Source organism: Ranitomeya variabilis, chromosome 4 (genome assembly GCF_051348905.1).
Source record: "Ranitomeya variabilis isolate aRanVar5 chromosome 4, aRanVar5.hap1, whole genome shotgun sequence".
In the NCBI taxonomy this organism is placed as follows: Eukaryota; Metazoa; Chordata; class Amphibia; order Anura; family Dendrobatidae; genus Ranitomeya; species Ranitomeya variabilis.
This window is the reverse complement of record NC_135235.1, coordinates 112793726-112818160: the sequence shown is the minus strand read 5'-3', so window position 1 is coordinate 112818160 and position 24435 is coordinate 112793726. Positions and strand designations below refer to the sequence as shown.

Here is a 24435-nt window from a genome sequence, read left to right as displayed (position 1 = left end):
CCCAAGTTATCAGCTTTCTACCTCGTGAGCCAGCTAGGATTGGGCATCTCTTCAAACCTGGACTGGTTTGTGTCACTCACTCAAGAGATGACTTTTAATAAATGTCAGAGGCTCAGTGAAATATGTGAGGAATAGAAAGGAACGGTTGGAGCAAGAGAAAATGAGATCAGCAACAGCAGCGAGAGGTGACAAAACATCTACATAGAAATATGCAAGTAATATCACAATAGCATGACACCAGGGCTTAGCGACGGGAACTGACAACGTGGCTGCTCATACAAAGTAACAGAAAACCATCCGCGAAAGACGCTGCCGTGTAAATTGCTGACTTCACACTTGCACATGTAGTATGACAGCCTCAGAGTGTGTGTGTACTTGCTGAGATGCTTTATGTTATTTATAAACAATACATAATAAAAAGGACCTGGACGCTAATTATGAATTAACAAGTTCAATTATTTCAGTTTCATCTATTGGCAACAGTATATCAAGTCAAAAAACTAATAGTAATGTGACAATCAAGTGTTAAACTTTTAATACGGTAAGGCTATGTTCCGATAAAGAGTGTTTGGTGAGCTTTTGATGTTGCAGATTTTCTGCAGCATTTCTACACCTATCAGGTGAATTAAGATTTTATTTTCATTTTTTTTAACTTTTTTATATGTTTTATTGCATTTTTGACGCTACATTTTTTTCTCTTTTTGCGACATCATGTTTTAAATAGTGCTGCTTAGGGTTGAGCGAAACGGGTCGATCATTTTCAAAAGTCGCCGACTTTTGGCTAAGTCGGCGTCTCATGAAACCCGATCCGACCCCTGTGCTTGTCGGCCATGCGGTACGCGACTTTCGCGCCAAAGTCGCGTTTCAATGACGCGAAAAGCGCCATTTCTCAGCCAATGAAGGTGAACGCAGAGTGTGGGCAGCGTGATGACATAGATCCTGGTCCCCACCATCTTAGAGAAGGGCATTGCAGTGATTGGCTTGCTGTCTGCGGCGTCACAGGGGCTATAAAGGGGCGTTCCCGCCGACCGCCATCTTACTGCTGCTGATCTGAGCTTAGGGACAGGTTGCTGCCGCTTCATCAGAAGCAGGGAGAGCGTTAGGCAGGGTCCACTAACCACCAAACCGCTTGTGCTGCAGCGATTTCCACTGTCCAACACCACCTTCGGTGTGCAGGGACTGTGGAAGCTATTTTTTTTTTTTTTTCCCCTCAGCGCTGTAGCTCATTGGGCTGCCCTAGAAGGCTCCGTGATAGCTGTATTGCTGTGTGTACGCCACTGTGGAAACCAACTGCTTTTTTCAAAGCACATATCCTCTTGTTCCTTCCTTTCTGCACAGCTATCTTTTTTGTTTGTCCACACTTTTTATTTAATTTGTGCATCAGTCCACTCCTATTGCTGCCTGCCATACCTGGCTTACATTACTGCAGGGAGATAGTAATTGTAGGACAGTTTTTTTTTTTTTTTTGTTTTTTTTTTGTGGGAGATTAAGATTGGCATTTCTGCTACAGTGCCATCCCTGTGTGTGCCATCTCTCACTGAGTGGGCCATAGAAAGCCTATTTATTTTTTCCGTGATTTGTGTTCTAAAATCTACCTCAACACAAAAACACTACATCAATCAGTGGGAGAAAAATATTGGCCTCAGTCAGGGCTTGTGTGCCACTGCTGTGTGTGCTATCTCTCATTCAGTGGGCTATAGCAAGCCTATTTTTTTTTTTTTTTTTTTTTTTAATATTATTTGGTTTCTAAAGTCTCCCTGAAAAAAAAAAAAAACCTAAAAAAACAGTGGGAGAGTAATATTGCCCTTTCAGCTTGTGTGCCAGTCTTGACTCCTGGGTGTGCCACCTCTCTCCCTCTCATTCAGTGGGCCATAGAAAGCCTATTTATTTTTTTTTTTAAATATTATTGGGTTTCTAAAGTCTCCCTGAAAAAACAAAAAATACATAAAAAAACAGTGGGAGAGTAATATTGCCCTTTCAGCTTGTGTGCCAGTCTTGACTCCTGGGTGTGCCACCTCTCTCCCTTTCATTCAGTGGGCCATAGAAAGCCTATTTATTTATTTTTTTTAATATTATTTGGTTTCTAATTCTCCCTGAAAAAAAAAAAAAAAACCTAAAAAAACAGTGGGAGAGTAATATTGCCCTTTCAGCTTGTGTGCCATTCTTGACTCCTGGGTGTGCCACCTCTCTCCCTCTCATTCAGTGGGCCATAGAAAGCCTATTTATTTTTTTTTTTAAATATTATTGGGTTTCTAAAGTCTCCCTGAAAAAACAAAAAATACATAAAAAAACAGTGGGAGAGTAATATTGCCCTTTCAGCTTGTGTGCCAGTCTTGACTCCTGGGTGTGCCACCTCTCTCCCTTTCATTCAGTGGGCCATAGAAAGCCTATTTATTTTTTCCGTGATTTGTGTTCTAAATTCTACCTCAACACAAAAACACTACATCAATCAGTGGGAGAAAAATATTGGCCTCAGTCAGGGCTTGTGTGCCACTGCTGTGTGTGCTATCTCTCATTCAGTGGGCTATAGCAAGCCTATTTTTTTTTTTTTTTTTTTTTTAATATTATTTGGTTTCTAAAGTCTCCCTGAAAAAAAAAAAAACCTAAAAAAACAGTGGGAGAGTAATATTGCCCTTTCAGCTTGTGTGCCAGTCTTGACTCCTGGGTGTGCCACCTCTCTCCCTCTCATTCAGTGGGCCATAGAAAGCCTATTTATTTTTTTTTTAAAATATTATTGGGTTTCTAAAGTCTCCCTGAAAAAACAAAAAATACATAAAAAAACAGTGGGAGAGTAATATTGCCCTTTCAGCTTGTGTGCCAGTCTTGACTCCTGGGTGTGCCACCTCTCTCCCTTTCATTCAGTGGGCCATAGAAAGCCTATTTATTTATTTTTTTTAATATTATTTGGTTTCTAATTCTCCCTGAAAAAAAAAAAAAAAACCTAAAAAAACAGTGGGAGAGTAATATTGCCCTTTCAGCTTGTGTGCCAGTCTTGACTCCTGGGTGTGCCACCTCTCTCCCTCTCATTCAGTGGGCCATAGAAAGCCTATTTATTTTTTTTTTAAAATATTATTGGGTTTCTAAAGTCTCCCTGAAAAAACAAAAAATACATAAAAAAACAGTGGGAGAGTAATATTGCCCTTTCAGCTTGTGTGCCAGTCTTGACTCCTGGGTGTGCCACCTCTCTCCCTTTCATTCAGTGGGCCATAGAAAGCCTATTTATTTTTTCCGTGATTTGTGTTCTAAATTCTACCTCAACACAAAAACACTACATCAATCAGTGGGAGAAAAATATTGGCCTCAGTCAGGGCTTGTGTGCCACTGCTGTGTGTGCTATCTCTCATTCAGTGGGCTATAGCAAGCCTATTTTTTTTTTTTTTTTTTTTTTAATATTATTTGGTTTCTAAAGTCTCCCTGAAAAAAAAAAAAAACCTAAAAAAACAGTGGGAGAGTAATATTGCCCTTTCAGCTTGTGTGCCAGTCTTGACTCCTGGGTGTGCCACCTCTCTCCCTCTCATTCAGTGGGCCATAGAAAGCCTATTTATTTATTTTTTTTAATATTATTTGGTTTCTAATTCTCCCTGAAAAAAAAAAAAAAACCTAAAAAAACAGTGGGAGAGTAATATTGCCCTTTCAGCTTGTGTGCCAGTCTTGACTCCTGGGTGTGCCACCTCTCTCCCTCTCATTCAGTGGGCCATAGAAAGCCTATTTATTTATTTTTTTTTAATATTATTTGGTTTCTAATTCTCCCTGAAAAAAAAAAAAAAAACCTAAAAAAACAGTGGGAGAATAATATTGCCCTTTCAGCTTGTGTGCCAGTCTTGACTCCTGGGTGTGCCACCTCTCTCCCTCTCATTCAGTGGGCCATAGAAAGCCTATTTATTTTTTTTTTTAAATATTATTGGGTTTCTAAAGTCTCCCTGAAAAAACAAAAAATACATAAAAAAACAGTGGGAGAGTAATATTGCCCTTTCAGCTTGTGTGCCAGTCTTGACTCCTGGGTGTGCCACCTCTCTCCCTTTCATTCAGTGGGCCATAGAAAGCCTATTTATTTTTTGGTTTTTTTTAATATTATTTGGTTTCTAAAGTCTCCCTGAAAAAAACAAAAAAAACATAAAAAACAGTGGGAGAGTAATATTGCCCTTTCAGCTTGTGCGCCAGTCTTGACTCCTGGTTGTGCCACCTCTCTCTCTCTAATTGTGGGCCATAGAAAGCCTTTTTTTTTTTTTTTTTTAATATTATTTGGTTTCTAAAGTCTCCCTGAGAAAAAAAAATAAATAAATTAGGTGGGAGATTAATATTGACATTAGTGCTTGAGTGACAGTCCTGCGTGTGTGTCATCTCTGTGATTTTGTGCCACAGAAAACAGAGTGTGTAACATTGTGCCTGATTTTCCTTGTGGTCTCACCAACCTGTTAAGGGATATTGAAATCATACTGAAGTTATAGCTCACCGTGTAAGTTGTTTGACAGCAACAAATAAAGTTACTTTGGTTAAGATTTTAAAACAATGAGGAAGTCTGGTGCAAGAGGTCGTCGTGGGCGTTCATTGTCAGCTGGTAATGATGGTAGTGGTAGTGGAGCATCAGGTGGTCGTGGGGATAAAAATATTCCACCTAAGTCTGGAGCTGTGGAGCCAGTTTCGTCGTCAGGCTACACAAGGCCTCGAACGCTCTCTTTTCTGGGAGTAGGAAAACCGCTTTTAAAGGCGGAGCAGCAACAGCAAGTTTTGGCTTACATTGCAGACTCAGCCTCTAGCTCTTTTGCCTCCTCTTCCGAAACTGGTAAATGTAAAAGCAGCGCGTCGCTTGTGGATGTTCACGGTCAGGGACAAGTCGCTTCCTTGTCCTCCTCAGCAAAAACTACAACAAGAGAGAAGGATGCAGCAGGCGACACAACGGGTCACTCCATGGAGCTCTTTACACATACCGTCCCTGGCTTAGAAAGTGAAACATTTAACAGGCCATGCCCATTACAAGTATATTCTGACATGGAGTGCACTGATGCACAGCCACAGCCAGAGTACTATGCTGCTCCTTTGACTCAGACCACCACATTGCCCTCTCAGGGTACAGATCCACAATCAGACCCTGATGAGACTATGTTGCCCCGCCACGAACGCTATACCACCGACCGACACAGTGACACAGACGAAGTTGCACACGAGCTCGAAGAGGAGGTAATAGATGACCCAGTTATTGACCCCGATTGGCAGCCATTGGGGGAACAGGGTGCAGGCGGCAGTAGTTCAGAAGCGGAGGTGGAGGAGGGGCCGCAGCAGGCATCAACATCGCAACAGGTTCCATCTGCCGGGCCCGTATCTGGACCAAAACGCGTGTCAAAGCCAAAACCTGTTGGAGCACAGCGTTGCCATCCGGTTAAAGCTCAGTCTGCAATCCCTGAAAAGGGATCAGAGTCTAGGAAGAGTGCAGTCTGGCATTTTTTTAAACAACATCCAACTGATCAGCGCAAAGTCATCTGTCAAAAATGTTCAACTAGCTTAAGCAGAGGTCAGAATCTGAAAAGTCTAAATACTAGTTGCATGCATAGACACTTAACCACCATGCATTTTCAAGCCTGGACTAACTACCAAACGTCCCTCAAGGTTGTAGCACCCTCGGCCAATGAAGCTAGTCAGCAACGCAACATCCCTTCCGTCACTGTAAGGCCACCATTTTCCGCACCACCGGCAGTATCTGTGCAGGTTTCTTTGCCAGCCAAAAGCAGTCAGGGTCAGGGAATCACCAGTTTTGTAGGAGGAAATATTGCATCTAGGGCACCGGCGGAAACAATACCGTCTCCAACCGTCTCTCAGTCTGCCATGTACACCGGCACACCCGAAAGTTCCACGATCTACAGCTCTCCAGTCCAGCTCACCCTACATGAGACTCTGGTTAGAAAAAGGAAGTACTTATCCTCGCATCCGCGTACACAGGGTTTTAACGCCCACATAGCTAGACTAATCTCGTTAGAGATGATGCCCTACCGGTTAGTTGAAAGTGAAGCTTTCAAAGCCCTGATGGAGTACGCTGAACCACGATACGAGCTACCCAGTCGACACTTTTTTTCCAGAAAAGCCATCCCAGCCCTGCACCAGCATGTTAAACAGCGCATCGTCCATGCACTCAGGCAATCTGTGAGTACAAAGGTGCACCTGACTACAGATGCATGGACCAGTAGGCATGGCCAGGGACGTTATGTGTCCATCACGGCACACTGGGTGAATGTGGTGGATGCAGGGTCCACAGGCGACATCAATTTAGGGACAGTTGTGCCTAGCCCACGGTCTAGGAAACAGTTGGCTGTAGGCGTTCGCACCCCCTCCTCCTCGTCCTCCTGCAGAAGCTACAGCTCTTCCACAGAACGCAGTCGGCCAACCACTCCATCGGCAGATGACACTGTTGCACACCAGTTGTCCCATTATGGGCCAGCTACTGCCAAGCGTCAGCAGGCTGTATTGGCTATGAAGTGTTTGGGCGACAACAGACACACCGCGGAAGTTCTGTCCGAGTTCTTGCAACAAGAAACGCAGTCGTGGCTGGGCACAGTAGATCTTGAGGCAGGCAAGGTAGTGAGTGATAACGGAAGGAATTTCATGGCTGCCATCTCCCTTTCCAAACTGAAACACATTCCTTGCCTGGCTCACACCTTAAACCTGGTGGTGCAGTGCTTATTGAAAACTTATCCTGGGTTCTCCGACCTGCTCCTCAAAGTGCGTGCACTTTGCTCACATATCCGACGTTCGCCTGTACACGCCAGCCGTATGCAGACCTATCAGCGGTCTTTGAACCTTCCCCAGCATCGCCTAATCATAGACGTTGCAACAAGGTGGAACTCAACACTGCACATGCTTCAGAGACTGTGCGAACAGAGGCGTGCTGTTATTTATTTGTGGGAGGATACACGGGCAGGCAGTAGGATGGCAGACATGGAGTTGTCAGGTGTGCAGTGGTCGAAGATACAAGACATGTGTCAAGTCCTTCAGTGTTTTGAGGAATGCACACGGCTGGTTAGTGCAGACAACGCCGTAATAAGCATGAGCATCCCCCTAATGCGTCTGCTGATGCAAAGTTTGACGCACATAAAGGAGCAGGCGTCTGCACCAGAGGAAGAGGGAAGCCTTGATGACAGTCAGCCATTGTCTGGTCAGGGCAGTGTACAGGACGAGGTAGCGGGCGAAGAGGAGGTGGAGGATGAGGAGGATGATGGGGATGAGTATATTTTTAATGCGGAAACTTTCACGGGGGCACAGGAAATTGGTTGCGTGTCACGGCCGGGTTCTGGTTTTTTGAGGGACACAAGTGACGTAGATTTGCCTGCAACTGCCCCTCAACCAATCACAACCGGAGATTTGACAAGTGGAACTTTGGCCCACATGGCGGATTATGCCTTACGTATCCTACAAAGGGACACACGCATTACGAAAATGATGAACGATGACGATTACTGGTTGGCCTGCCTCCTTGATCCACGCTATAAAGGCAAATTGCAAAATATTATGCCACATGAGAACTTGGAACTAATATTAGCAACCAAACAATCAACTCTTGTTGACCGTTTGCTTCAGGCATTCCCAGCACACAGCGCACGTGATCGTTCTCACACGAGCTCCAGGGGGCAGCAGACTAGGAGTGTTAGGGGTGCACACATCAGAAGTGGCGTTGGACAGAGGGGTTTTCTGACCAGGTTGTGGAGTGATTTTGCTATGACCGCAGACAGGACAGGTACTGCTGCATCAATTGAAAGTGACAGGAGACAACATTTGTCCAGTATGGTTACTAACTATTTTTCATCCCTTATCGATGTTCTCCCTCAACCGTCATTCCCATTTGATTACTGGGCCTCCAAATTAGACACCTGGCCAGAATTGGCAGAATATGCATTGCAGGAGCTTGCTTGCCCGGCAGCAAGTGTCCTATCAGAAAGAGTATTCAGTGCTGCAGGTTCAATATTAACCGAAAAAAGGACTCGTCTGGCTACCCAAAATGTTGACGATCTAACATTCATTAAAATGAACCACAACTGGATTTCGAAATCTTTTGCCCCACCTTGCCCGGCCGACACCTAGCTTTCCTATGAAAAGCTCTTGCCTGTGAATTACTTTTCTAATGTCTAATTTGCTGCAGCTGATTGTACAGCATACGACATGTTTACACCTCCCTAAATGGCAAAACTCCCCACACGGGGCCGTGGTATCGCGACTTGGCGCAAGCACCCGTGAGACTGCTGTTTGTCTGAAGAGGTGGGTGTGCTCGCTTTTGGTTGACGGCATTGCTACTGGGTCCCTCATAGTACAATGTAGTGTCTCTGGCGGTGGTGGTGCGCACCCAACGTCAGACACACCGTTGTAACATGAGGGGCCCTGGGGCGGTCCCGCCGGCCTCAAGAGAGTTCCCCCCTACCCCAGCTCAAAATGTGCTCTACCACGTGCAAAATTATGTCGCACAGCTCCACCAATCTTTAGTCTATTCGCTGACATCATTCAATGTCTGGCACTGACAATACAAATTTGTAGACATCTATGATGCAACTTAAAGTAGTCTGTGTCTGTGTCCTATATTGGCACCATTAAATAGTTACTGCAAAATTACTATGTCAGAAACTCAGTAGATGAGCCCACCCCTGTACCTAAGTATGCCACCTTTTTTTTTTGTTTTGGTTGTTTTGCGAGACATTAACATCTATTTATATTTTGGGAGTACTGGGACAGACACTCCTTGCACTACTCCTCCACTCACCACCAAGCTGCCTGTGTATCCATGTAACCGCTGTAAAACTGCCATGAGCCTATTGTTTGTTATTTTAGGCCTTTGATAGCCTGTCTGCGGTCCCTACTTTAAATACTCCTCCACTGACCACCAAGCTGCCTGCCCGTGTATCCATGTAACCGCTGTGAAACTGCCATGAGCCTATTGTTTGTTATGTTAGGCCTTTGATAGCCTGTCTGCGGTCCCTACTTTAAATACTCCTCCACTGACCAGACCACTGCTGCCCGTGTACCCCTGGAACCAATTATAAAGTGCCTACAGCCAGCACATTTTCTTATGTTAGGCCTTTGAAGCCTGTCTGCGGTCCCTACTTTAAATACTCCTCCACTCACCACCACCAAGCTGCCTGCCCGTGTATCCATGTAACCGCTGTGAAACTGCCATGAGCCTATTGTTTGTTATGTTAGGCCTTTGATAGCCTGTCTGCGGTCCCTACTTTAAATACTCCTCCACTGACCAGACCACTGCTGCCCGTGTACCCCTGGAACCAATTATAAAGTGCCTACAGCCAGCCCATTTTCTTATGTTAGGCCTTTGAAGCCTGTCTGCGGTCCCTACTTTAAATACTCCTCCACTGACCAGACCACTGCTGCCCGTGTACCCCTGGAACCAATTATAAAGTGCCTACAGCCAGCCCATTTTCTTATGTTAGGCCTTTGAAGCCTGTCTGCGGTCCCTACTTTAAATACTCCTCCACTCACCACCACCAAGCTGCCTGCCCGTGTATCCATGTAACCGCTGTGAAACTGCCATGAGCCTATTGTTTGTTATGTTAGGCCTTTGATAGCCTGTCTGCGGTCCCTACTTTAAATACTCCTCCACTGACCAGACCACTGCTGCCCGTGTACCCCTGGAACCAATTATAAAGTGCCTACAGCCAGCCCATTTTCTTATGTTAGGCCTTTGAAGCCTGTCTGCGGTCCCTACTTTAAATACTCCTCCACTCACCACCACCAAGCTGCCTGCCCGTGTATCCATGTAACCGCTGTGAAACTGCCATGAGCCTATTGTTTGTTATTTTAGGCCTTTGATAGCCTGTCTGCGGTCCCTACTTTAAATACTCCTCCACTGACCACCAAGCTGCCTGCCCGTGTATCCATGTAACCGCTGTGAAACTGCCATGAGCCTATTGTTTGTTATGTTAGGCCTTTGATAGCCTGTCTGCGGTCCCTACTTTAAATACTCCTCCACTCACCACCACCAAGCTGCCTGCCCGTGTATCCATGTAACCGCTGTAAAACTGCCATGAGCCTATTGTTTGTTATTTTAGGCCTTTGATAGCCTGTCTGCGGCCCCTACTTGCAATACTCCTCCACTGACCACAATGCTGCCTGGAGTGCCTGCCTGTGTATCCATGTAACCGATGTAAAACTGCCATGACTGCCTACTGTTTGTTATTTTAGGCCTTTGATAGCCTGTCTGCAGCCCCTACTTGCAATACTCCTCCACTGACCACACCAATGCTGCCCGTGTACCCCTGGAACCTATTTAAAAGTTCATAGAGCCTAGTTATATATTTTATTTACTATTAATAAGGCCATGATGGACTACGCTGTACCACGCTACAAGCTAACCAGTCGACACTTCTTTTGCGAGAAAAGCCATCCCAACCCTCCACCAGCATGTAGAAGACCGCATTGTCCATGCACTCTGGCAATCTGTGAGTACAAAGGTGCACCTGACAACAGACGCATGGACCTGTAGGCATGGCCACGGAAGATTACGTGTCCATTACGGCGCAATGGGTTAATGTGGTGGATGCATGGTCCACAGGGGACAGCCTACTAAGTCTGTCTGCAGTCCCTAATTCAAATTGTCCTCCACTGTCTAAATCGGAACTTCCACCTTCTGGCTTTCGGCCTATAGTATCAGAAATTAAACTGCATTTGGCCTTCAACTTTGGTTAGGGCCTACTAACGGCTTCTGCCCCTCCCTGGTGTTGCCCTCAACTAAATAAAGCTGAGCTTCAACCTTCTGCTCCAAATTACCATTTTGAAAAATGCAATAGGCTTTTCAGGCCTACTAAAGGAGTCTGTCTGTGTGCCCCTGCCTGGTGTTGTCCTCAACTAAATAAAGCTGAGCTTCAACCTTCCGGCTCTCATTAAGTGGTTTTAAAAAAAAAATGGTGGTTAGGGCCTACTAACGGCTTCTGCCCCTCCCTGGTGTTGTCCTCAACTAAATAAAGCTGAGCTTCAACCTTCCGGCTCTCATTATGTGGTTTTAAAAAAAAAAATGGTGGTTAGGGCCTACTAACGGCTTCTGCCCCTCCCTGGTGTTGTCCTCAACTAAATAAAGCTGAGCTTCAACCTTCCGGCTCTCATTATGTGGTTTTAAAAAAAAAAATGGTGGTTAGGGCCTACTAACGGCTTCTGCCCCTCCCTGGTGTTGTCCTCAACTAAATAAAGCTGAGCTTCAACCTTCCGGCTCTCATTATGTGGTTTTAAAAAAAAAAATGGTGGTTAGGGCCTACTAACGGCTTCTGCCCCTCCCTGGTGTTGTCCTCAACTAAATAAAGCTGAGCTTCAACCTTCCGGCTCTCATTAAGTGGTTTTAAAAAAAAAATGGTGGTTAGGGCCTACTAACGGCTTCTGCCCCTCCCTGGTGTTGTCCTCAACTAAATAAAGCTGAGCTTCAACCTTCCGGCTCTCATTAAGTGGTTTTAAAAAAAAAATGGTGGTTAGGGCCTACTAACGGCTTCTGCCCCTCCCTGGTGTTGTCCTCAACTAAATAAAGCTGAGCTTCAACCTTCCGGCTCTCATTATGTGGTTTTAAAAAAAAAAATGGTGGTTAGGGCCTACTAACGGCTTCTGCCCCTCCCTGGTGTTGCCCTCAACTAAATAAAGCTGAGCTTCAACCTTCTGCTCCAAATTACCATTTTGAAAAATGCAATAGGCTTTTCAGGCCTACTAAAGGTGTCTGTCTGTGTGCCCCTCCCTGGTGTTGTCCTCAACTAAATAAAGCTGAGCTTCAACCTTCCGGCTCTCATTAAGTGGTTTTAAAAAAAAAAAATGGTGGTTAGGGCCTACTAACGGCTTCTGCCCCTCCCTGGTGTTGCCCTCAACTAAATAAAGCTGAGCTTCAACCTTCTGCTCCAAATTACCATTTTGAAAAATGCAATAGGCTTTTCAGGCCTACAAAAGGTGTCTGTCTGTGTGCCCCTCCCTGGTGTTGTCCTCAACTAAATAAAGCTGAGCTTCAACCTTCCGGCTCTCATTATGTGGTTTTAAAAAAAAAAATGGTGGTTAGGGCCTACTAACGGCTTCTGCCCCTCCCTGGTGTTGCCCTCAACTAAATAAAGCTGAGCTTCAACCTTCTGCTCCAAATTACCATTTTGAAAAATGCAATAGGCTTTTCAGGCCTACAAAAGGTGTCTGTCTGTGTGCCCCTCCCTGGTGTTGTCCTCAACTAAATAAAGCTGAGCTTCAACCTTCCGGCTCTCATTATGTGGTTTTAAAAAAAAAAATGGTGGTTAGGGCCTACTAACGGCTTCTGCCCCTCCCTGGTGTTGTCCTCAACTAAATAAAGCTGAGCTTCAACCTTCCGGCTCTCATTATGTGGTTTTAAAAAAAAAAATGGTGGTTAGGGCCTACTAACGGCTTCTGCCCCTCCCTGGTGTTGTCCTCAACTAAATAAAGCTGAGCTTCAACCTTCCGGCTCTCATTATGTGGTTTTAAAAAAAAAAATGGTGGTTAGGGCCTACTAACGGCTTCTGCCCCTCCCTGGTGTTGCCCTCAACTAAATAAAGCTGAGCTTCAACCTTCTGCTCCAAATTACCATTTTAAAAAATGCAATAGGCTTTTCCGGCCTACTAAAGGTGTCTGCCCCTCCCTGGTGTTGTCCTCAACTGAACAAAGCTGAGCTTCCACATTCTGGCTTTCGCCCTATACTATCAGATATTAAACTGCATTTGGCCTACTAGTGTGGTTAGGCCCTTGAAACAGTGTCTGCTGCTCTTGGGTTTGCTACTCCACTGAACAAAGCAATGCCGCCTGTTTAGTCCTGTTACCAATTTTGAACTGCATGTAGCCTACTTTATTCTTTGGCCCTATATCTGTTTCCTCCTCATCCTGCCCATTGCCCAGCCACTGCTAAATGAGTCTGCTGGTACATTGACCTAGACCACTACATTCCCCTTGTACTCTACACAGCCAGAATCTGTCCCTGCTGAAAGTAAGGTTCCCCTTCCCGCATGTTATACCACCTTACACAGGGACAAAGAGGAAGGTGCAGATGAAAGTGCAGGTTCCTTCATCAGGTGGGGGGGCATACTCGTTGGCGACGTCACTGGCACAGGGCCCCTCAGAGTACGCAAAAGTGTCGCTGCTGGTGGGAGGCGCCCCCGCCATGCAAACACACCGCCGTACTTTGAGGGGCCCTGTGCCAGTGGCAATGCGAACGAGTGGGCCCCCCCCCTGCTTGCTCAGGATCACAGCACTTGCAACTTTTAAATACTTACCTTTCCCTGCAACACCGCCGTGACGTAGTCCGCATTTCCTGGGCCCACGAAAAACTTGAGCCAGCCCTACTCCCCCCACAACTTTCCCCCAATTCCCTATGCCCAACTATTATTATACAGTTAATTAAGATTGGCAAGCTTCAGAAACAAGAATGGATGTTTTTGGCATTAAAATGGGCACTGTAGGTGTTTTCCTGGCCTCCACTCACTGCCGACTATGCTTCCCCATTGACTTGCATTGGGTTTCGTGTTTCGGTCGATCCCCGACTTTTAGCGATAATCGGCCGACTGCACTCGACTCGACTCTGGACAAAATCGGGTTTCCCAAAACCCTACTCGATCTTAAAAAAATGAAAGTCGCTCAACCCTAGTGCTGCTTTGTTAGTGACACTTCTCAGTCATTGACAAAACTCAAATATAAATTAATCCACAGCTTTACTTTGTAAAGTGCATGTGCACTGGTGGTGACATGTTACAGTCTACCTCATAAGCACTGAGTACTTTTGTAAGTATATCTATCTATTTAGGTTCAACCTTTGTCTTCCTTGTACTTTCACAGAGATCCTTTCGCTTCAGCAATAAAATTTGTATTTTCAAACCTTTCTGATACATGCACATGCACTTTACAATGTAAAGCAGTGGATTTACTTGTATTTGATCCTGAAAGTGAAGAGTCCAAGGCTAGGATTGTTTAGGTCACCATATTATGTATTTGCTGTTGCCCATGATGATGACTCTAAACAAGACATACTCATCATGTTATTAATATGTACATGTACACTTTTCTGTTTAACCTGCTTGAGTTTTTATACTATTTTAATAATATGAATTAAAATTTAGTGATTTTAAAAAATACTTTTCTGCAATGGATCCTCTTTCTCCCTAATCAATGTTATATTTAGAGATGTGTTGTTATTATCAAATTTTTCATGTTGAAATGGACACACGATGTAATAATGACTGTAGAACAAAATTATTATTTTTTTTTTTATTTAATTTTAATTTCGCTTCTCCACTGCGGAGATATTAACAATCAAAGTATTTGAAACTTAATAAGTTAACTTTTTTATGTCCAAGCGGGTGTTTTCAGAGTTTTCACCGGGGCGTGTGCTTTTTCTCCCTGTATAATTTTGACCAATGATAAGCAGGTAGGTATCAATGCTCAAAGCGAAGAAGAACACACCAGAATTTTCAGATCTGGACCAAGTGTCTATGGGGAAAAATTAGCAGTCTGCACTATTCTCTTTTGAGCATCGCATGAGATTTTCCTATTCAAGTCTGTATGTGCTTTAAAAAAAGGATCCCATATGAATCATACTGTATGTGTAATATCCGATTTTAAAGGATAAATTGCCATTATTAACCTAGCAAACTGAATTTGATTATGTACATTTTCAAATGTTGAAGTATAAAAACTGATTCCATATGTAGGGCACACGGACATACAAAATGAACTCACGAATGATAATATCGATGAAACTCGATACTTCATATGCTTGTCTGAACCCGCACTAATAGTGAGACATGTTATTTTGTCATGAGAAGTTCCACAAAAATAGTTTTGCAAAGTCCCAACTTTAACTCTTCAGAAGGAATTGAAGATATGTTGTTAATTGACTGACCCTCACAATGAATGTATGGAAATCTACGTAGTTCTGTTTAAAGTGATAATAATTTTTGAAAAAGGTATAGATGGGATAGTTTGGATGTCGGCACTGATACTCTTAATTCTTCTAGTTACATTTTGTCATTTTTGTTTATAGACATACACTCAACTCACAGTTTGAGTCATTACAAAGTGATAGCTAGAAGTTACTATGTTTCAATAGGTTAAAGTATAGTCAAAAATGTATTAAAACGTTATTTTGATTTGGTTTTAGGTATATTTTTCCGCTGAAGTTTCTCAACAAATATTCATTACTTTTCCTCAGTATATTTAAAGGGGTTATCAGGTTCACACAGCCTCTTTAAAACCTTAAAAGTGCATAGTGACCTGATAGACTCATCTCTGGAGGCTTTCCGGGAGCCATTAAAACAAGTGATGCTCATTGATTGCGATGAGTGCTGCATGATACTGCAGGGAAAATGAGAATTAGCATTGCTATTTAGAAGAATGACCAAAACTGAAATTAGCTCATATTAGAACCTCTGAATTATATGGAGCTGTAGTTCTACATAGTCTATAGGGACTTACTGCACCCCCAACACCTCTGATTTCATTCTGAAGAACATAGAGAATCAGGCAGGAGAAATAATGCTATTTTTCATAGTATGGTGTATGGAGACTAAGGGGTAAAATTTCTCCTTGTGGAGTGTCCAAAGTCAGCATAAGGAAACTTATTGGCCATGCAATTGTCCTTTGGGATTTTTGGGAATTTAAATATGTAAATAGCCTCTTCAAAGAGAATGAGGAGAGGAACCCTAGTGCCACCTATGAGGTAAGAATTCGAAAAATCACTATCAACCCTTTAAAGAGCCTTGCCTCATAACTTAGAATAGAAAGCTAAACCAGAACCTCGGTCTGCAGACATGTTTTAGGGCTTTTGCCCCTCATCAGTACAAACCAAGTGTCAAGGCCCTTTGACTTTTAGGACTACTACCTCCAATAGGTAGTGCTAGAGTCCCTGCCCTCTTCCACTTTGAATAGGTTATTTGCATATGCACTCTGAGACACAGTATTCTCCCCTTGATGTACTACACTGTTTTAGCGCAAAACAGAGCATAAAATGTAATGACTACAGCCATTCTAGGATCTCCTTGTGATGCTGTAAGGACACGTTTGTATGAAGACTTACCCTGAATGTGTGAGTTAATTAACTCTATTCTTCCGTTTATTTTATCATTGATATGATGTTAAATCTCCAATGGAAAAAAATATTTCACAAACCAAATATATACAACTTAGTAACATACTTGAATTAAGAAAGGTGTCCCAATCTCCCAATCTTAGATATACTATATGGACAAAAGTATTGGGGAATCTATGTATTATACACTCCGGGGTTCTTATGACATCCCTTTCTATAGCCATAGGCATAAATATGGAGCTGGTTTCCCCTTTGCAGCTTCAACAGCTTCCACTATTCTGGGAAGGCTTTTTATAAGATTTTGGAGTGGGCCGTTCATCCAGAAGAGCATCTGTGGGGTCAGACATTGATTTTTGTAAAATAGAATTAAGTTCCACTTTAACTAATTTGTCCATCACTATTACTAATATAGGCTTTCATTTTTTTTTACTTCTGTGCTCTTGAACTTTATTTTTCTATAGATTTAACTCGTTACATTTTGAGTTTTTGCACTTGTAATTGTTTAGTAATTCTATGTGCTCTACAGGTTTCTTCTGGAATTCAAACATTTATGTTAACATTATTCCTCCCCCACCAAACTTTACAGTGGGCACAATGCAGTCAGGCAGGTAATGTTCTCCTGGCATTCACCAAACCCATGCTCGTCTGTCAGATGCCAGAGAAACACAACTAATGACTCTGAAGAACTCGCTTCCTCTACTCCAGAGTCCAATGATGGCGGCTTTACATCTCCGTATCCAACGCTTGGCATTGAGCTTAGTGAGATAAGGCTTGCATGCAGCTGCTTGGCATTGGGAAATAATGCCATGATGCTCTTAGCACACAGTTTTTGTGCTGATGTTATTGGTAGAAGAGTATTACAAGTTACTATTCATTTCACTAGGCAAGCCAGGCTCCTTGTTCGTCTATGCACTGGCTGAGACAGCAAAGTTATTACAATGATCCAGGAAGCACTCTTCTGGGCTGCTAACAAATGGAAGTTAAAATGCAGGGGCCCGGGATCGATATATACAAAAATTGGGTATTTTTATATTTTCCACACAGAGATGTATTTTATTGTTATTTATGTAGAAATATTAGAGTGGAGTGGAGCAGTGGTGTCTGTCACTTGTCCGCTTCGTTTATTTGCAGCCGCATTTCACACAGTGTTTTACCACTTGCTCAAGCTTGTTATTGCTGTAGGAACATACTTAAACACCAGTAAGATCATAGCTTTTCTGGCATGATAGGTTATCGATTGGCCACAGAACAGCTGCTACAATGTCAACCTGTTCATCCATAAAATATTGCTCACTTGTCCTCCAGAGACCTAGGAGTACATGCTAAATCTGATTTGGAAATTATGGAGAATATGGTAGAAGCTTCTCAGTTATGGCTGTTGTCATGTTATAAGAGGCGCTATTATCGAGTCTTGTAAAACAGTTTCATGTTATATTTTATCCATTCTACTGCTGATATAAATTGTCATCTATATGAACATTTTATTCCATTGTGGAACAGTTGGACAAATGTACCTAAATTAAAGAATATTAGGTAGCTAGGTGGACTCAGGACCTGGCCTACAGATTCTTTTAGACATTAGAGAGCGCTTTACAGAAATCATCATTACGTTCCCCAATGGAGCTCACAATCTACATTTTCTTTGTCTTTGGAGTGTGGGAGGAGATTGGAGAAAACCCACTCAAACTCCTTGGGGATGTTGTCCATGGTGTGATTTGTAACCAGGACCTCAGGGCTGCAAAGTAACAGTCTAACCATTGAGCCACCGTGCCGTCCAATCAATAGAGATACATTTTTTGCCCCATGAAGACAGCAGTTCACAGCAATAATTTCCCGTGTAGATGATATTAATTTTCTTTTCATCCTGCTACTTTTTACGGTCAGTGGTCGGCTGCATGTGTGCAATTAACTGACATCACAGTGCCAGTGGGCTGAAATCACTGACCCCAGGGAGCTAGTGACTTTCCTATTGTTAAGGTACCCGTTGTTGTTAAAAAACAAAATGATCTTGTTACAATTTTATTTTGCCACTTCCAGTATAATTTCACAACAGCGGCAAATCCTCTTCACATCAACTAAATAGTATCAAATGTGAAATCTACCATGGCTAAATCATTATTGTCCGAAATAAAACAAATCATCTCAAGGAAATGTATTATATTATACTAGAAAATAAAAACTAACACCAACTTGAAGGCATACATCATATAGTCATTTGGTGCATGGAATCTGTCTATAGTGTAGGTCTGTATAAAGATGGCAGTCGTGGTAATTCTGGATACACTGACTCCTACGGTCTTTGTCATGTTCTCAAACAGCAAGTCCCTAGAAATTAGTTTGTCTCATATTGCTTTAGCCTTTCAATTTAGTGTAAACCAACACCAAAGGACCTTCTTAGAACACAGACCAGCATTTGTCTACTTTTTAATGCCATGTTAACCTTGGAGATGCTCTTCTCAAAGCATAAAGCAGAGATGTAGTCTACCACAATATTGGATCAAGTGCTTGAAACTGTTCTAATGGTCAGTGTTGTACTAAGCAACGTAACAGATAATGTCTTTAATTTTTAGCCTTGTCTTAAACAAAGTAAAAGTTGGAATATGAATGGTACTTTTTGTCTGACTCTTTTTTCATGCCATAGAGTACGAAAATTGTGTTCTAATATTGCCATCAGCTCTGCTTCATTCTGTTCTAGTTGTTCGCACATCTTCTGAAGTAAAGAAGTTGTCCACTACTGTATTTTATCATTGATGACCTATCTTTAGGCTACGTCATCCATGTCTGATCGATCGAGGTCTGACACTCGGTTCCCCTGCCAATCAGCTGTTCTCTGTGTTGGCAGCGGCTGGAAATACTCAATTGTGGAGCTGCTCCATCTTCTGATAGTGGCCGGGGTTGTCCAGTTTTAAAAAAATTTAAAGAGAAACACCCAGCATGCTCACAATACTACAATAAAATGTACTGCCTTTGCTAACTGCAAGTTGCTGCTTTTTAAAACACTAACAGGATTGCCTGACAGTCTCTCTACATCCTGTTCCATTGGACAGGGATGTAACTGCAGCAGTCAATCATCTGTAACGTAAGCACACTTTATTATATTAGATCATGTGGATGTTTTTAAACAATCACAGTGGACAACCACTTTAACACTGAATGTAGACCACGTCCTCACATCTGATATTGGATACCTTATTCACAAGTCTGTATTAACCCTTTGTGTTTAATGAGAAGTAATATGGAACCCACAAAGGAGCACTGGACCCTACAGAAGGTCATGGGGAAAGTTTTTAAGACAGTCTCTATATTTGACATTTAACCCCATGCATAGCACTAAGGAGTTGCACAATACTTTGTGTCATTGACTTTGTGCATGATCCCTTACAATTAAAGATGTCATGTAACAAGTGGTTTGTAATGGTTAGTGATGGCTGACGGTACTCGGATAACCTCTTATTCGAGCATGCTCGGGTGTTACCCAAGCATCTGGGCATGCTCGTATATTATGTTTGCGTCCCCGCAGCTGAATCATTTGCAGTTGTTAGCCTGAGCAGATGTTGGAATCCCCTAACAAACAGGCAATCCCTGCATGTATTCAGGCTGTCTAAGCACACTCAACATACTCGGATAACATCCGAGCATGATCGGATAAGACGTTAACTGAGCTCGTTCGCCTACCAGTTATAGCGGCAGGCTTTTCTTATTATTTTATTTCTGCTGCTCCCCTGATTACTCTGTTTATTTATTTTTTTTAAATGCCATGTGTTTGGTGTCGAGTTCCCGCCGCTGCACAGGGGGAATCTCGAACCATCTCCGCTGCGGTCTCCCATTCTTCTTCACCCGCAGTGGAGCCTGCTCAGTGGAGACGTCGGCCCCAGCGTCTGGCTCAGGCAGATACTGTGCGCTTGGTTACTGCTGATCTTCCAGGCTCAGCCATTGTAGCCAGCACTGTTCTGCGGTGAGCAGATGCTCCTGGAGCTAAGTCCTGCTTTTCCTCTACTGAGCATGCCCAAGGGACCACCTCTCATTGGAGGTCGGGGGTCACATGCTCAGGTCCTGTAGCAGTTCCTATTGGACCACTAGGAAGGTCCTGGAGAGCTTCCTCTATAAAAGGTTTGCATGGCCATGCGCTAGTATCAACTTATGTTCATGAGTGTATGAGCTTTGCTACTTTGTGGTCTGTGTCAGCATGTGCTCAGGGTCGGCTGTAGGCCGTTAGAATTCTGGCACCTCCGGAGAGGAGTTTGTGTGTGTGAATTTAGGGCAGGCGTACATCCACTAGAATTCCGGCACCTCCGGAGAGGAGTTGTTTGAGTGCTCTTGCTGACTGAATGACCACTGTATGCTACCTGCTCCGTTAGTGAGCTTCTATCCTCTGTGAGGTTAAGAGAGCACAGTGTTACCTTTAATCCCAGTGACTCTGTGAAGCAACAGAGTTCGCTCCTATACAGACCGGGTTACGGAACCCGTGTCTATTCAGGCGTAGTACCGCCATATAGTGCCGCCATTTACTAGCAGCAGGTTCCACTCCTGTACGGTGGACCCCAGGCTGCGAATGCACCTATACTATCTCTATATTTACTCGGTGCGTTCTGCCAGCCCTAACACTACACTAGCGCCAGGGTCTGGCTAGTAATGGCCGATGATCAGCACCTACAATGGTACATCCAGCAGCTGGAAGGTAGGCTGGTGGCTCTTGAACGCACAACCTCGGCTGTGGATGTCACCGCAGTCACTGTTCAGGCTGCTAGCGTAGCTGCAGCCAGTTAGTCCACTGCCACCCCTGCTCCGACTTTATCCTGTCTCCTGTTACCAGACAAGTTTGCTGATGACAGTAAGCTGTGTCGGGGATTTGTGAGCCAATGTGCTGTACATCTAGAGCTCCTGGCTGCATGTTTTCCCACAGAACAGGCTAAAGTGGGATTCATTTTATCCCTTCTGTCGGGCAGGGCGTTGGAGTGGGCAACGCCGCTGTGGGAGCGCGATGATCAAGTGGTACAGAGTGCTCCTCGCTTCTTGGACTCTCTGAAACAGGTCTTTATGGGACCTCGAATCACCCATGATATGGCGCTCCAACTGCTGGCATTAACACAGGGCTCGTCCATGGTCAGCCAATTCGCCGTCCACTTCCAGACTTTGGCTTCTGAGCTGGAGTGGCCGTATAAAGTCCTTATGCCGATGTTTTGGAAGGGACTGGCTGACCATGTGAAGGATGACATGGCCACCAGGAAGATTCCTGCCACACTGGAAGAGCTTATAACTTTTTCCACCCGCATCGACCTTCGTTTTAACGAATGAAGATTGAAGCGAACTCTGTGTAGGCAGAGGTTCCGGTTGGCTCCAACCTTCGCCTCTCCTCTGGAATCTCCTGTTCAGGTGTCCGAGTCCCATGAGCCCATGGAGGTATCTCGAGCAGGAACTAAGTCCCGGGCCGCTCGAATACTCGTGGTCTGTAATGTCTGCCAGCAGATAGGACAATGTCCCCAGCGGTCCGGTGACGACCGCGTTTATTAACCATAGGAGGAGGTTTACTAGACACAGTGGCATTTTCCTCCAAACTGTCCTTTAAGGGGACAATCATCTTTGGCCCTTCCACTCTAACAGTTGAGCTTTGTGTGGATTCTAGGGCGGAGGGGAATTTTATGTCCTCAGCCTTCGCCCAATGCCACGCAATACTCCTGGTGATGCTCGCCAAGCAGGTGACTGTACGAGTGGTGAATGGGTCGACACTGCCCTCACAAATTACACACCAAACTATCCCATTCACATTATCTATGTCTCCATCCCATCAGGAGATTATTTCCCTCCTTGTCATCCCCGAGGGAATAGACGAGATCCTGCTAGGGATACCCTGGTTACGTTATCACTCCCCTCACATAGAGTGGTCCTCAGGGAGAATTTTGGGATGGAGTGAATCTTGTGAGGGCAGATGTCTGAGGGAGTGCGTTCAAGTTGCTATTAATGAAGTATCCGCAGATCTTTCCTCTCTCCCTAAGCACTATTGGCCCTATGCAGATGTATTCTCCAAGAGGGCTGCGGAGACCCTTCCACCCCACCGCCCCTATTACTGTCCTACTGACCCCTTGCCTGGTGCAGAACCTCCCCGGGGTTGAGTCTATCCCCTGTCTCTCCCGGAGACGGAGGCGATGACCCAATACATCCAGGAGAATTTAGCAAGAGGATTCATTAGAAAGTCAGTGTCATCTACAGGGGCTGGGTGCTTCTTCGAGAAGAAGAATAACGGAGAACTACGTCCATGCATTAATTACAGGGGTCTTAACGCCATCACCGTTAAGAACAAATACCCTCTGCCTCTGATATCAGAGCTATTCGACAGGTTGCGGGGAGCGAGGGTATTTACTAAACTAGATCTGCGGGGTGCTTACAACCTGATTTGCATCCGTGAGGGGGATGAATGGAAGATGGCATTTAAAACTAGGGACGGGCACTATGAATACCTGGTGATGCCCTTCGGTCTCTATAACGCCCCTGCCATTTCCTAAACTTTGTGAAAGATATCTTCCGGGATAGGCTCTCCACCTCGGTCGTAGTCTATCTGGATGATATTCTCATCTACTCTCCAGATATAGACTCCCACCGGAGAGATGTTTGCTAAGTCTTCGACCTCCTACGGGCAAACTCCCTCTACGCCAAGTTGGAGAAGTGTGAGTTTGAGCAGGAGTCCTTGCCTTCCCTTGGCTATATCATCTCTGCCCAGGGATTGGCTATGGATCCTGCCAAGCTACAGGCTGTGATGGACTGGCAGCAACCCCATTCTCTCAAAGCGGTGCAGCGCTTTATGGGGTTCATTAATTACTATCGCCAGTTCATTCCCCACTTCTCAACTTTGGTAGCTCCCTTGGTTGCCCTCACCAAAAAGGGAGCAAATCCCAAATTGTGGTCGGAGGAGGTTTCCAAAGCCTTTCTCTCAATTACTTTACACTTCGCTAGCGCTCCCATTTTACATCGCCCCGATGTTGATAAACCTTTTATTATGGAAGTGGATGCCTCTTCCTTCAGTGCTGGAACAGTCCTCTTCCAGAAGGATGCTCAAGGTCGGAAGCATCCTTGCTTCTTCTTCTCCAAGACCTTTACACCAGCAGAGAGGACTTATTCCATCGGGGACAGGGAGTTGCTAGCCATGAAGTTGGCTTTCTCAGAGTGGAGACACCTCCTGGAAGGGGCTCGCTTTCCCTTCCAAGTTTACACCGACCACAAAAATTAGGTCTATATGCAGACTGCCCAGCGGCTAAATTCTTGCCAGGCTAGATGGTCCCTGTTCTTCTCCTGGTTCCATTTCACCCTCCATTTTCTCTCCGGGGAGAAGAACATTCGTGTCGACACTCTCTCCCACTCCGTAGTGTCATCAGTGGAGGAGGAACCTCGGCTTATTATCCCTTCTGGGAGCCTGAGGACCGTGGCCCCGGTTTCGCTAAAGTCTGTGCCCCCCAGCAAGACTTTTGTGCCATCAAATTTGGGACCGGAGGTTCTCTCTTGGGCTCACTCATCCAGGGTGGATGGACACTTTGGGACCAAAAGGACAACTGAGCTTCTGGCGAGGACGTACTGGTGGCCGCATATGGCCCGTGACGTTGGAGACTATATTCGGGCGTGTGTCTCCTGCATCAAGAATAAGTCTCCTCGACAAAGGCCAGCTGGATTACTTTACCCCCTGCCGGTGGCGGACAGGCCCTGAGAGATGGTCGGGATGGACTTTGTGGTGGGCTTACCCAAGTCCCGTGGCTGCACCATCATTGGGGTAATCACCCACCATTTTTCCAAAATGGTGCACTTGGTGCCTCTTCCACGGTTACCTTCTGCACGGGCCTTGGCAGCGTTGTTTATTAAACACATTTTCCCCCTACAAGGTATGCCGGACAAAATTTTTAGTGACCGGGGTCCCCAGTTTGCGTCTTGGTTCTGGAGAGAGCTCTGTTGTCTATTCAGCATCAAGCTGAATCTCTCTTCAGCATACAATCCCAAGACGAATGGGTTGGTAGAGAGGGCCAACCAGACCCTGGTCACATATCTGCGACATTTTGTTCCTGCTAGGCAGGATGACTGGGCATCCTTGCTTCTGTTGGTGGAGTTTGCGCTAAACAACGCCGTAGTCGACTCCACTGGACAGACCCCATTCCTCCTTACCTACGGCCAGCATCAGTGGGTTCCTGTGCCCATGCTCGTGCCTTCTGCCGATTCCAGGGTGGCAGACTGGGCTGCGGAGGCACGTGACATTTGGGACCGCACTCAGGATGCTATCCGGGCTTCCAAGGAGAAATTGAGGTCCTCGGCCGATGCACATCGGCGCCCCGCTCCGACCTTTGCTCCTGGCGACTTAGTGTGGCTCTCTACCTGTAACATCAGGCTGCGAGTTGAGTCCACTAAGTGTGCACCTCGCTACTTGGGTC

At 44.8% G+C, this 24435-nt stretch overlaps 1 protein-coding gene and 1 long non-coding RNA gene across 2 annotated transcripts in view; one reads left to right on the top strand and one right to left on the bottom strand.

The window, feature by feature from the left end:
• Nucleotides 1–24435, bottom strand: part of SPOCK2 (SPARC (osteonectin), cwcv and kazal like domains proteoglycan 2) — a 243991-nt gene that overhangs the window by 75632 nt on the left and 143924 nt on the right. The window lies entirely within an intron of this gene.
• LOC143769997 (uncharacterized) lies at nucleotides 652–18577 on the top strand. Its single transcript, XR_013214517.1, has 3 exons — nucleotides 652–723; nucleotides 13595–15535; nucleotides 15649–18577. It is a non-coding gene; the product is annotated as an uncharacterized LOC143769997 (long non-coding RNA).